The following is a 14,750-nucleotide window of genomic DNA, read 5'->3' on the forward strand; positions in this document are numbered from 1 at the left end:
GCTCTTATTTTTGGAGGGTATAAAGACAGTAAAAGAGAAGAAGTTGGCTTTGGGCACAGGAAAAGGGAAGCAAAGGATGTGGTCGTGACTGTTTGGGGACACCTGTGAAGCAGCCCTCAACCTGATGTGAATGACTTCTGGGGTCAGGGAGAACCTGAGCGCTCTCTCTCTAATTGGAAACCATGAAAGGGAAGGAAGGACAGCATCATTCAGGCTGGAAGGGACCTCGGGAGGTGTCTGGACCAACCTCCTGCTCAAAGCAGGGTCAGACAGAGTACTCAGGCCTTTATCCAAGCACATCTTGATCACATTCAAGGATCCCAGTGCACGCTCCCTGGGAAACAGCTTTCACTGCTTGGCTATCCTTATGCTGAGAAAGTTTCTCTCTCTCTCTAGCCTGACCCTCTCTTGTTTCAGCCCATGGCCTCTTGTCCTTGTGTCATGGACATGAGCCTGACTCCATCTTCCTGAGAACCCTGCAATGCTGCTACATTTTTCTCACAAGATCTTCTCTTCTCCTGTCTGAACAAGCCCAGCTCTCTAAGCCTCTTCTTACAATAAAAGTTCTCCTATCCTACTGACCTTGGTGGCCCTCCACTGAACTGGTTCCAGTATGTTGAGGTCTCTCTGGCATTGTGGCATGTCAAAACCTAGGAAAATATTCCAGATATGGTGTCAAAAGTGCTGAGCAGACTGGCTGTGCTCCGGTTCATAAAGCCCAGGATGCTGTTGGCCCTCTTTCCTGATTGCTCCTCTTTTGCCTAATGGAACCCAAGGACCACAAAGCCTTTCCACAGAGCTGCTGCCCACCTGGGCAGTCCCTGGACGATATTGTGTCATGGGCTTAGTCGACCTCAAGGGCACAACTTACTGCCTATCCTGAGGTTCCTATTGGCCCATCACTCCAACTTTTCTTTGTCCTTTGGGATGGCCACCCTGCCCTCCAGTGCAGTGTCTGCTCTCCTCAACGTGATGTCTTCTACAAATGTTATGAAAAAGCACTCTCTCATCTCCTCCAGGTCATTAAAAGCCCGTTAAACAGGGAAGGTTGCAGCACAGAGCCCTGCAGGACCCTACTAGCTAGATGCCTCCAGGCAGAGTGCCACGCATTCACCACGTCCCTCTGAGCCTGACCATCCATCTGGTTATTTACCCATCTACTCATCCACCGAGGCAGACCAGAAAATCCTAACTTGGGCACAAGAATATTGTGGAGGGGTAATGTTGAAAAGTTCACTGACTTCCAGGTGAAAAGACAACCACTGCTCACCCTGGGTCCAGCAATCCTGTCCTTTCAGCACAGAAAGCAAAGAGGATGGGGAGAGACAAGCTCCCCTAGGTAGATCCAGTCCCCTTCTCTTTCAGACACCCAGAAATGGGATCCAGGTGAACATGATCTGGGGCACAGCCATTTGCTCCTCTGCACATCCTTTGGGCATTTTAGAAAGGTGCCTGCAACGTTTGCATTTTCCCCATTGTCAAGGAGTTTGCACAGACTCCATGGACTTTGAAGATGCTGGAGAGTGGCCTGGCTGTGCCATTGGCCTGCTCACTCAGCTCCCTGCAATGCTGCCCCTCCTGTCCCATACACTGGGAAGCATTTGCTCAAGTGATCCCTGACTTGATCCCCATCCACTGCTGGTTGATCTCCTCCAGAGTCCTGCCCTGAGTCACAGAGCCCTGGGAGACCTTGCTGGGGAAGGCTGAGGCAAAGAGGACACACAGAATCTCACATCTGTCTACACTTGCTCTTCCTAAATTCAGCAGTGGCCACAAAGGATCTTTGTTTCTTCTTTAACTGTTCTTGAAGCAGAAAACACTCCTTATGGTGCCCTTCAATTGCCTTTCAAATTTAGACTGAGTTTCAGTCTGGACCCTTGCTGTGCTTGGAGGATGCTGTCCTTGAAGAGCAGCTGTCCTGAGCTCTGCCACCATGTCACAGCTCTGTCTGCTCAGGCACAGCTCCAGCTCTGCCCGCCTGTGCCCCTGGCTGAGGGCACTGCTGCACATATGGGCTGAAGCACTGCAGCTGTGGGACCAGGCAAGCTCTGACTTGCTGTAAGGAACCCTGGTAAAAAGCATCCAAGACCCCGTGGGTGCAAAAGCAGAGACATGGTGTGGGCAAAACAGAGCTGCATGTCTTCCTAGCCCCAGGTGCCTATTTCATTGAACTGAGGATAAGTCCCAGGCTTGAAGAAATTAGATCTTTCCTTGTCATCTTTTTGTGTGTCCTGTCTAATGATGGGACAAAAAAAGGGGATTCTCATGCCAAAATCTTTTCCTGATAGGAGAAATGACACTGCGGGAAGTAAGCGTCTCTCCGCAGCTGAGGGAGGGAACATCAGAGATGAGTTCAGCCTGTTTCCCAGCAGGTTCCCCTGGAGCCCCAGGGACACCTGGAGGGAGCCCAGAGGGGCAGAGAAAGTGGTGCCTTGGGCTGGGCCTCTGCTGCTGAGCTGGGCTGGGCTCCTGGGATGGAGGGAGCTGAGGGCAAGTGGGCAGCGCTGCAGAGAGACAGCTCTGCCCAGGAGCAGCTCCTCTGCAAAGCACAGCAGGGCTGAGGGCACTGCCTGCAAGTGCTGAGAGGAGAGGAATGAGGCAGAGAGACTGTAAAGGCAGTGTGGAGTGGGTGGATGCTGAGAGCTCACTGCATGGGAGAGATCTTCACAGCCCTCTACATGGTAGGTCTCTGGCTGCAGGACAATGTAGCTGGTGTTCCTGGAGGGATCTCCAAAGGCTGCTACATCCCACAGCCTATACGATTTTCAGGAGGATTCTCAGAGTTTCTCTAATGTAGAGGAGAAGGACGTGCTGCAGAAGAGGACTTCCCTGTGCGCTGTCAGAAGGATAGGGCTTGATGGCTCCCTTCTTCTGGGATTTTGAAGATCGGTGTGCACCTGTGGGTGCCCATGCTGTCCTTCAGAGCAGGGTCACCACGCCCCAGTGGGCTGTGCACCAGGGCAGGGACTCTGCCGTCTGACCGGGTCAGCACGCAGCCTGCGCAGGGAGCACCCTTCAAAGCTGCGGGGAGAACCTGTGGGTGGAAGCAGGGCAGGATCCCTCTGCTGTCCAGAGGGTGCAGCGTGGGTCAGGGCTGCTCAGACTTCTACATCACCCAGAGGACATTTGCAGAGGGTCAATTTAAAGAGGGATGTCAAGGTAGGAGATTGCCTGAAAGGGAAGAAATCTGTGCTTTGAGTTTTTCCACTCTTGGTTGGCTGGGTGGGCAGTGGGAGATGGGAATTTATTTCTCTGCTCTGGAGAAGGCAATGAGACCCCAGTTCTCGTCAGGACTTGTCTGAGCTGCTCCTTAGCCCCTGCACACACAGAGATGCCCCTGGGCAGTGCCCTGCTGCCAGGAGGTGCCTGCAGGGCAGAGCTGAGCACACAGCAGGTGGGATCGGGTCTGTGAGCATGGAGAGGGAGGAGATGTGGGGACAGAGAAAGAGGTCGTGGCCAAGAAGAGCTCCAGGCAGCAGAGACATGGGCAGCTGAGAGCAGGGCTGATGGACAGAGCGGCTGTCCTCACTCTGCACTAAGGGACAGTCCCTGTGCCCAGTCTCAGCACCCACAAGGTTTCCCTTGCAGTGCAGCAGAAATGCCAGGCATTGCTGCATTCAAACCACTCCTCAGCTGTGCTGGGGCAACTAGAACAGAAGGCACAACCCAAACTCCCCACAGCTCTGCTCTGCAGTCAGGTGAATTGGGAGTGACAATGCTGAAAAGCTCTTTGATATCACAAGTAGATTTAATCTGAGATCACCCCGAGTTCCTATTTACCTGTTGCTGTAGGGCAGGACTGAGTCCTGCAGAGCCCCCAGCAGAGCCTCCTGCTCCCTGGGGCACCCTCAGCCACCACTAACCAGAGCTCACCAAAGCTCTTTCTGAAAAGTGAAAAGCAGTTCGAGGGGTTTCTATAAGAAAGTCAGTAGATTTTTCTGAAAGCAGTCTGCCCTAACTTCTCACTTCTTCTACCTCCTTGAACAGATCCCCATGTGCAGAGACAGCAGATGTCCAATAACAGCTCAATCACCCACTTCCTTCTCCTGGCATTCGCAGACACATGGGAGCGGCAGCTCTTGCACTTCTGGCTCTTCCTGGCCATCTACCTGGCTGCCCTCCTGGGCAACGGCCTCATCATCACCACCGTAGCCTGCGACCACCGCCTCCACAGCCCCATGTACTTCTTCCTCCTCAACCTTTCTTTACTTGACCTGGGCTCCATCTCCACCACTCTCCCCAAAGCCATGGCCAATTCCCTCTGGATACCAGGGACATCTCCTACATGAGATGTGCTGTCCAGGTCTTTCTGTTTGCCTTCTTGGTAGGAGCAGAGTATTCTCTTCTCACCATCATGGCCTATGACCGCTACATTGCCATCTGCAAGCCCCTGCACTACGAGACCCTCCTGGGCAGCAGAGCTTGTGTCCACATGGCAGCAGCTGCCTGGGGCTATGCTTTTCTCGATGCTGTGCTACACACTGCCAATACATTTTCACTCCCCCTCTGCCAAGGCAATGCTGTGGACCAGTTCTTCTGTGAAGTCCCCCACATCCTCAAGCTCTCCTGCTCACACTCCTACCTCAGGGAGGCTGGGCTTCTTGTGGTTAGTGTCTTCGTGGGCTTTGGGTGTTTTGTTTTCATTGTGCTGTCCTATGTGCAGATCTTCAGGGCCGTGCTGAGGATCCCCTCTGAGCAGGGACGCCACAAAGCCTTTTCCACGTGCCTCCCTCACCTGGCCGTGGTCTCCCTGTTTGTCAGCACTGTAGTGTTTGCCTACCTGAAGCCGCCCTCCATCTCCTCCCCATCCCTGGATCTGATGGTGGCTATTTTCTACTCAGTGGTGCCTCCAGCAATGAACCCCCTCATCTACAGCATGAGGAACCAGGAGCTCAAAGGCGCACTGAAGAAGCTCATTCAATCCGTAGTCTTTCAGCAGCAATAAGCTGCCCGTGTCTCTTCACAAGTTATTTCCAATGTATCTGGGGAACCTCCTGTGCTTTGGGCATTTTATCTGTGATAACTGTGTTTCTCCAGGAATGTCTGCATGCACTCCACTTCTCCAGAGGCATGAACCCAGTCTGTCTGACTCAAAGGTCTTTGCACATTTGTCTGGCCCGATGGTATAGCTGGCCTCCTGTCTCACATCTCTGTAATAAAAGGGGATTTCCTCAATGCCGGTGTCTGGAGGTTGGGCTCTTTTTCAAAGCTGAGGTCAGGAACAGCCTGAAGTAGTTGCCCCCCACGAGGCCGTGCTGCTGTGCTGGTGTTCTCCATGGGCTGAGGGGAGGAGGGAATGGGGCGATGTGTTAGGGAATGGGACTGGTCTTGGTGGTCAGCGAGCTGGACAGGAGGCAGCCGTGTGCCCTGGCAGCAAGGGAGGCCACCAGCATCCTGGGCTGTGTGATCAGGAGCATGGCCAGGAGATGGAGGGAAGGGATTCTCTGGAATATTCCATCCAGATTTCAGATCCTTAATTCCAGAAAGATATTGGCAAGCTGAATTGGGTTTAGCAAAGACCCCTCAGGATAGTCAGAGACTGGAGCACTTTGCTGGTGAGGAGAAGCTGAGGGAGCTGGGCTTGTCCAGCCTTGAGAAGGGAAGGCTGAGGGGGAACCTCATCCCAGCCTGCCAGTCCCTACGAGGAGGTCATGGGGAATACAGAGCCAGGCTCTTAATGATTGTGTTCTTAGTGATGGTTGGGAGGAAAAAACAATGAGCATTCAGCCTGGAGATAAGAAAAGTTTTTCAGTGTGAGGCTGAGCTCCTCACTCCTGGGCTCTTCTTCCCAAGATGAAGTCCCAAGTGTGGATCTGAGGCTAATTTGGCCCGAGATACCCTCCTGACAGTGAGGGACAGATTAATCCCAGCAAGATTCAATTACCTGAACCACCAGTGCTGTCCAAAAAGGCCTTGCACAGGCATGGAAGAGGCTGAGGATCTCATTGCCTCACTTCCCCACCCCTTGCCTGGTAAGATCTGTCCCCAAGTCTCCCTGGGCCTTGAGTCCCCCAGCAGCCTCTGGGGTAGCAAAGCTTCAGCCATGTGAGAGCAGGCTGCAGCTGGGGAGCACTAGTGCCAGCTGGACACAGGCAAGTGCCTGGGAGCAGAGGGGATGCACCCAAGGGGGCTGGGGGAAATGGCTGCTGTCATTGCAAGGCTGCTGCCCTTTGGCTTTGAAATGTCATGGCAGCTGGGGGGAACATAAGGATCCTTGTTAGAAAGTCCAACCGATGGCCAGTTTCTAGAGGCGTCCCTCCTGGAGAAGTGCTGGGGCCAATGCTGTCTGACATCTTTAGTGGTGGCCTGGACAATGGGACAGAGTTCACCCTCGACGTGTTTGTGGACGGCACATAACTGGGGGGAGCCCTCCATTGAGTAGGGGGCAGGGAGGGGAACTGGATGATGCCCAGAAATATCTCCCACATTGAATTACTCAATCAATCTTTACCTGGAGTTCTCTGTAAAGACAAACGAGGTACAGGAAGGAGAAAGGGCAGAGAGGCTGAAGAAGAGATGGGAAATAGGTCACTATAGATAGAGTAGTTTTTCAAAAGAAAATTTCTCCACTGAGAGCACTGGTAGGAAATGTATTTTGATGAACAGCTGCATATAAATATGCTGGCAGAGGGGAAGTAATGCACTGTGCTCACGTGGTCCTCCCAAATACAAAAATAAAAAGAGGAAAACAGTATTAGCACTCAGCCAAAATACCTGACATTCTGCAAATGAAGATTGTTTTGAGCTGTTGCCTAGAATAAGTTTTAAGTAGGTTTCAACTCAAGACTAAGACCTACGTTCAGGTCTGGGTTCATTTGCCCACATGCAGAGACTGTTGCTCTCTGAGCTGCCCCGGGGTTACAGATGTACCCATAAGGTGCTTGGAAATGTGACCCAGGGCTCCCTTCTGGAGCATTAGTTGGTCACCAGGAAACCTCCAGGCATCTCGGTTGAGACATCTTCTGTCTCTCCATTTACTGCCAAGGGAAGCCTAGACAACTCGATTAGAGGTAGACATCTGCGTTGAGGTGTTTGGTGCTGGGTAAGGACAACCTTGTCCCTTTCTGCACCTAAAATAGAGTGACAATTCATGCACCCCGGAGGGAATGTGAAGGGAGTGTGTCTTGCTGATTTAGGGACTCCTTCCAGAAGTGCTGGTAACACAAATATGTTGGCCATGCAGAAAGAGAGCGTTTCTCTGAAGACGGTCACCCTTCTTCTCTGGAACAGTTCAGAGAGCTCAGCCCCTCAGAGTGTGACTGGCTGCGTGAAAGGGCGAGCAGTGGCAAGGCCAGTCCTGGGCAGGGAGTGTTTTAGGGCAATGAACTCCATGTGAGACACAAACATACTCTTTTTAATGTCATAGGCCTGATTACGACAGAACAATTCAGAAAATGTCAAAAAAAATAAAAAGAAGCAACGAAGAAATTAAGGAAACAATTTAAAGGGAAGGCAATGTTCTACTTCTGTGGTGGGTTGATGCTGGTTGGATGCCAGGTGCCCACCAAGCCACTCTGTCACTCCCCCTCCTCAGCTGGACAGGGGGAGAAAAATATGAGAATATGACAAAAGGCTCGTGAGTTGAGATAAGGACGGGGGATCACCATCAATTCCTGTCATGAGCAAAACAGGCTCCACTCGAGGAAATTAATTTCATTTATTGCCAATCAAAAGTCAGAGTAAGATAATGAGACATAAGAAGAATCTTAAAAGGCTTTCCCTCCCCACCCCTTCCTTCTTCCCAGGCTCAGCTTCCCTCCCGATTTTCTCCTCCCCTGCGAGCGGTGCAGGGGGACAGGGAATGGGGGTTGTGATCAGTTCATCACACGTTGTCCCTGCTGCTCCTTCATCCTCGGAGGGGGGCACTCCTCACACGCTTCCCCTGCTCCAGCCTGGGGTCCCTCCAATGGGAGACAGTTCTCCACGAACTGGTCGCACAGCTCAGCTAACATTGGTGGTGTCCTCTCCTGGGCACTTTCCAGACCAGCCCAGACCTTTCCTGGCTCTTCCCATCTCCCCTGCCCTCTCCCCAGCCCAGCCCCGCAGAGCAGCCCAGCCTGGGCTGGCCCCACGGCAGTGCCCGCCACAGCCCACAGCCCCAGCCCCTCTGAAGGGAGCAGAGAAGGGTCAGCCTCCCCATCAGCCCCAGGGCTGGAGGCTCACCATGGCATGAGGAAATGGAGGTTAGGGAAACTGCAGGAAGCATGGTCTCTGGTCCAGGAGATGCCACAGACTGACCATGCCCCATCATTGCCAGTCCCCCTCCCCAGGCCAGCACAAGAGTCCTGGTCAGGGCAGAGAGCAGCGTGCCCCAAGTGGATGCCTGCAGAAAGAGGTTTCTCTTTCTCATGGATTCCCCCCTGCAGGCACAGAAATGCTCCCTTGTTCTTTTCCCTGGCCATCCCTTTCCCCTGGCCAACTTGTCTTGGTTCCCACCCCGCGCTCTCCACAGGCCCCTGAGCTGGCAGTGCTGCTCTGAAGAGACCAGGTCCTGCTGTTGTCCACAGCCATGGCTCCAGGGAAGCAGCAGCCCCAACGTGAAGGTGGCAGAAAGGATCTGCCCACTGAGGCAGCGAGGGGCAGCCCCGACGTCCACGAGTACCTGCTCCTCCATGTGGCAGCTGGGCTTGTGGCTCCTTGACCCCTCCTGTATGCTGGGGCTGCACCCCCAGCTCCAGAGGAGTTGTACGGGATGGGAGCAGAGTCAAAGAAACTTCTGCTGGATTCTTTATTGTGTTTCCCTAGACAGGGAGCCTGGCTCCATATCTATGTGAGGTCTTTTGTGTCAGAAAACACTGGCAGGGGGGTAATAATAATATTATTTCAGTGGAAGTAATATATGACGTAAACTAAACAAACCCAAGAAATATATGATCAAAAGAGCACGCGAGCTTTTCCTGAGGATGATGGCCACCTTACTGATGGTGCAGTAGTCCGTGTTCAAACAGTTTCCACGGGGCCTCTTTGAGGTCTCTGTTCTTCATGCTGTAGATGAGGGGGTTCACTGCAGGAGGCACCACCTAGTACAGAACTGTCACCACCAGATCCAGGGATGGGGAGGAGATGGAAGGAGGTTTCAGGTGGGCAAGCATGGCAGTGCTGACAAACAGGGCAACCACGGCCAGGTGAGGGAGGCACGTGGAAAAGGCTTTGTGGCGTCCCTGCTCAGAGGGGATCCTGAGCACGGCCCTGAAGATCTGCACACAGGACACCACAATGAAAACAAAACAAGCAAAAAAGAAGAAGGTGCTAAATATGACAAGCCCAACTTCCCTGAGATAGGCATCGGAGCAAGAAAGCTTGAGGATGTGGGGGATTTCACAGAAGAACTGGTCCACAGCATTGCCTTGGCAGAGGGGGAGTGAAAATGTATTGGCAGTGTGCAGCACAACATGGAGAAACCCACTGCCCCAGGCAGCTGCTGCCATGTGGACACAAGCTCTGCTGCCCAGGAGGGTCCTGTAGTGCAGGGGTTTGAAGATGGCAATATAGCGGTCATAGGCCATGATGGTGAGAAGAGAATACTCTGCACCAAACAAGAAGAATACAAGGAAGATATGGGCAGCACATCCTGCGTAGGAGATGTCCCTGGTGTCCCAGAGGGAATTGGCCATGGATTTGGGGAGAGTGGTGGAGATGCAGCCCAGGTCAAGAACAGAAATGTTGAGAAGGAAGAAGTACATGGGGGTGTGGAGGCAGTGGTCACAGGTTACAGCAGTGATGATGAGGCCGTTGCCCAGGAGGGCAGCCAGGTAGATGGCCAGGAAGAGCCAGAAGTGCAAGAGCTGCAGCTCCCGCCTGTCTGTGAATGCCAGGAGGAGGAACTTGTTCATGGAGCTGCCATTGGTCATCTGCTGCTTCTGGGCATGGAAACTGCCAAAGGAGATAAACCAGAAAAATTCAGAGAAGCTTCTCTCAGCAAAATTTGATTCCTTCATTGTGAAATACCTAAGGGAGCTTTTCTTTCCTGGGGGACCATTTTGCAGCTCCGAGGCTTCAGCTCTGGTTTGTGCTGGCTGAGTGTGCTGTGCAGAGCCGTGCCCTCTCCCCAGGGGCTCCTCGAGGGTCAGCCCTGCTTTCCAGCAATGACCCATGGAGGCAGCAACAGCGCAGTGTGTTTGGAGGGAGGGTTCCTGGGGAGGAGTTCCCTGTGCTGCACTACAGCGGAGGGTGAAAGCTCCGAAGGACACTTTTCGCACAGAGGAAGGTGGGAGTTGAGGTGCAGCGAATGTGTCTCGGTACACTGTGTTTTAGTATTCAGACACCCCCATCCCACTTGGGAAATATTCTGGAAAGCATAAAATTCCCTCGTTACCCTGTTGCTCCAGTGTAAACCTGCGTCAGTGCTCCCATCCAGGAGGGCTGCTCTGTCCATCAGCCTGGTGCCCAGCTGCTCTGTGCTTGCACCGCTCCCAGCTGGAGGACAACTGCACCCAGAGGTTGCTCTGAAAAAGCCACTGGACTGTCCTGGGAGCAGAGGGGTCCTGTTCAAGGCGCAGATTTCAAAACACCTCTCCTTTCCAGCACAGCTCTGCAGAGTAGGATGGAGAGCACAGGACAAGGATGCTGCTTTGTTTGAGCAGATCGAGTGCTCTCAGACATCACCAAGGTCCTACAGGAGAGCTGTGCCGTTCTGGAGGGATGCTCACAGCCCCGCAGGACTCCCTGTCCAGCATGATCAGGTGTCTGAAGGTGCTGTCTGCTAAGGGAAGCAGTGTCTCATTGCCCAACCACTCACTGCAGCCAAGAAAATGAAGAGAGGGCTTGGGCACCTTGGTCCCATGGAAACACCTCCAGGGCAGAGTCCCCCAGGTCAGTGCCAGAGCAGGAACTCAGCACCCCCACCCCTTGCCCCACACCACCACTGTTACTGCCAGGGAGCCCACGAGCAGGAAGAAGAGCAGCACAAGCAGGTGGAGAAACAAAGAAAAGCTCTGTGACTCTCCTCCTAAGGGAAGCAAGGAGAGGAGAGGCAGCCGGGCACTCAGGAAAACCTTCTCCTTACCCAGCAGAGCACAGCACCTCCCGGTTAGCAAAAGCCCAGGGCAGTCGCTCTCAGCCCCTTTGCCCTGCAGAGGGAAGCGGCCCCGTGTCAGGGGAGATGCCCCTCTGCTGTGCCAGAGCTCTGGCTGCAGAGGAGGCACCTCCTGCCCTGGACCACACAGCCTTGAGGGCAGCGGCTCTGCTGGGTGGGAGACGAGAGCAGGGGTCTTGCTCAGAGGAAGGTGTCTGCATTGGAGGGGATGACAGGGAGCTTTCCAAAGTCTCCCTCCCATGACATTGTGGGTTGGAGTTTCCTACAACAGTCTGCCCATGTGTTTGCAGCCTGGAGCTATCCCTGCTGGGAACTGTTTTCTCCCTCCAAGTTTTCCCTGTCAGGGATCACAGACCCCATCACCAACTCCCGTCTGCTCAGCTCTCACCTGAAGAAACCTCCCCATTCCAGGCACTCTCTAGAGGTACTCCCTGTTTGCAGGCAGTGAGGAACAGGTCAGACAAACCCTGATGAGGACAGCAAAGGTGATGCTGGTGCTCTCTGGAAGTAGAGGAGGGGATGGAAGCAGTTCACTTGGCTCCCACCAGACCTACTGATCTCTCAGTGTAGCAGCTCAGGACTCTCAGTCTGCCTCTCCAAACATAGCAGCGCCTTTTCCCTTTTTCCAGAAACAGCAGGAATCTGAAAGCACAGACTCAGGAACGCTCTTTACGTTTAAGGGATCCCCTGCCTTGCTCTTCCTCTGGAAAAGTCCCCTCTGAAATGCCCTGGGCAGCTCTGGATGCACACCCTTTCTTCACCCCTTCACCCTTGTCTACCATGAGCCCCTGGGCTGGGAGGCCTCCTGACAGACCCTGTAGGCTATGAACGCTTTAGGAGACCCTTCCAGGAACTGCAGCTTCATTGCCCTCCACCAAGAGACTTACCGTGACAAGGGCTGGAAAGATTTCTTCCCTTGCAGCTCTCCTTTCTCCTCCCACTCCAGGCTGCCTTTAATCTCTCTCTGCCCTACTCCTTTGCCCAGAGCCCTGCAGCGCCTGGCAGAGGAGTTGCTCCTTGGCAGAGCTGTCTCTCTGCACTGCTGCCTGCTTCCCATGAGCTCCCTCCATCCCAGGAGCCCATCTCAGCCCCGGAGGAGAGGACCTGCCCAAGACGTCACTTGCTCTGCCCCCTACCCCACTCGGCGCTCCCTCCAGGTGTCCCTGGGGCTCTCCAGGAACCTGCTTGGGAAGAGACTGAAGGAATCACCGATGATGCCTATCTCACCTCCGCAGAGACGTTTCTTTGCAGCGGTGGCCATTCTCCTCTCAGAGACACAGTTAGGTCTGAGAATCCCCCTTCCTTGGCCCATCATGAGACAGGACACCTGGGCACTGGCAGGGAGGCATCTCCTTTACCCATGCTGAGAGAAGGCAATCAGCTGAGTCAATGGAGGCATCTCCTCCTGGATTTGTAGCCCTGGGGCTGGAAGGGACCTCAGCTCCCTCCCGTGCCTGCCACAAACCCCCAGGAGGTGAGATTCCTCTTGCTTCAGTCATGGTGTCTGCTAAAAATCGGCACCTGCACTCCTTTTCTGTGGTCCCATGGTCACTGATGGAGATGGAGAGCAGGAGGTCACACACAAACACCTGGAGACATCTGAGGTACCAGATGTTGTCCACGATAATGGAGCAGTACTGAGAGACTGGGAAACATCTGGGGGCACCACCCAGCAGCCTGGTGAGGATGCCAGCTGACCCACATTTAGGACATCGCCCCCTGTCCCTACTCACGCTGTTCAGGGCCGCCTAGAGAGGTGTCCAGCTGACCAAATGGAGGTCTGTGCCAGAGGGAGAGGGAAGTCTTTCTCTTTCTCCCCTCCTTTACCTGTATTGACTAGCTGTCCATTGCCTGTAACAAGAGTTGTCTCACACAGCCCCATGGAGCCTAACCTAATTCAGGGCAGCTGCTCGTTGAATGGCCAAACACAGGCCTGTAGGGCTCTGTGAGACGCCAAGGCTCTCCACCAAAACTGCCTGTGGCTGGCAGGGACAGCACAGGACCTACAGGAAAGCCACGTCCCCTCGAAGCGGGTGCGTGACAGACACCCCAGGCGGCATCTCCGATTCCTTCGGTGCTTGTGTGCAAGTGACTGATTGCCACTCCTGCAGCGAGGCCAGCCCTGTCCCATCGCTATCCAGCAGATGCAAGGCATTGCATGATAAGAAGCACATTGCACTGGGCTCTCCACTTGTGGGCCTATGTTCTCAGCTTCTTCTAGTTCTCCTCTGCCCCATCCTTTACTCACCCTCTTGACGATACAGTCTTCAAAGAGCCCAGTGAATTTAGGGTGTGGCGAGGGTGTCCACACCCAAGGACGCTTTCAGCAGCACCTTGTCCTTCCAGGAGATCAGTGCCTCTCTCTACCAAAGGCCCTCCAGGGCTGCAGAGACACCACAGACAGCAATGGCCTCTCCCGCCAGGGCTGCCCAGCGCAGCCCTGTTTCTCTCGGACCTTGGGGACTGCAGGCATTGCTCTCTTTTGGGGCACCTCAAGTCTTTCTTACAATGCCATCTGCCATCCGCTCCAGCATGTCTCTGTCATGCAGCAAAGCTTTTGCGTACGTGGGCTCTTGGGTGCTTGGTGTCCCTGTTCACCATGACAAGGCTGAGCTTGATTGGAGGGGGAACACAGCACTGTGAAAACAGACCAATAGGTTTCTGGAGGGTGTTGGAGCAATTTCTTTGCAAAGCCACCAGCTGGACCAACAGAGATGATGCTCACCTGGATCAGGTCCTTGCAAACCATGAAGAGTGGTCAGGGACCTGAACACCAGTGTCATCCTTGACTGTAGTGACCATGAAATAGGGGGTCCCAGCTCTTGAGCAGCCTGAGGAGGGAGAGGAGCAGAGTGCAGGTGTCAGACCTGAGAGGGGAAGACTTTGGCCTGTTCAGGGGGCTTTTAGTGGGGATCCCATGGGCAGCAGTGAAGGGCAGTACAACTCAGTACAGCTGGTCTTTAACGAGAGAATGACCCACAAAGAGCAGCAGTGAGTACATAGCTGACAAGACCAGCCTGGGTGAAGAGGGAACTCATGAAGAAGCTCCATAGGTAATGGAAGCAGAGAGGAGGAGGGTGCAGAGACTCACTTCAGTTGGAGGCATTTAGAAATAGGAGTGTCCTTTTTTTTTTTTTTTTTTTTTAAGAACAATTTTGGAAACCAGGGTGGGTTGAGTTGCAGGAGTACAGATGCCTGGTGTCACCCTCTATCTGCAGTTTCCATTGGAGGGTCCAGGTCTCCGACAGCCCCTTGTGGTCACTCCCAGTCCCAGGTGAGTGTATCAGGCACACCAGAACCTCCTGACATGGCACTGGAGGCTTGTGGTCAGGAACTGAGAACGGCCTGGAAAGATGAGGATATTTTCTCAACATTTATGTAGTACGGGAACATTTTCATCAGCTGAAATGTTTGGATACTTTTCAGAGAGAGAGAATGTTTTCCTGTGCTGCCATCATGAAACTCTCCAGGATGTGTACTGCTCTCGGGAGAAGAAACCTTGATCTTCCCGGCACTTGCTTGACCACTGCTCTGTCCAGTATGGAGTGTACAGAATCTCACTAATCTTCTAGGTATTCCCACATGTCCTGATTCAACTGACCATTTCTCAAGTCATCTTCTCCAGCAGACTGTCTGCACAGATGCCTTTTTGAGTGTCCCTCTGGTTTTCCTCCTCCCATTACTCTCCATTCCCTCAGACCCCTCCCAAGTACCC

The 14,750-nt window shown here is 53.6% G+C and overlaps 1 pseudogene across 1 annotated transcript; it reads left to right on the top strand.

The window, feature by feature from the left end:
• The first annotated feature begins 4,010 nt into the window (after positions 1-4,010).
• On the top strand, positions 4,011-4,945 carry LOC309603769 (olfactory receptor 14J1-like; annotated as a pseudogene). Its single transcript has one exon. The product of its transcript is annotated as an olfactory receptor 14J1-like (transcript).
• The last annotated feature ends 9,805 nt before the right edge of the window (positions 4,946-14,750 follow it).

The sequence above is a fragment of the Platalea leucorodia genome (assembly GCF_965183815.1).
Source record: "Platalea leucorodia genome assembly, contig: HAP1_HAP1_SCAFFOLD_195, whole genome shotgun sequence".
NCBI classification, from domain to species: Eukaryota; Metazoa; Chordata; class Aves; order Pelecaniformes; family Threskiornithidae; genus Platalea; species Platalea leucorodia.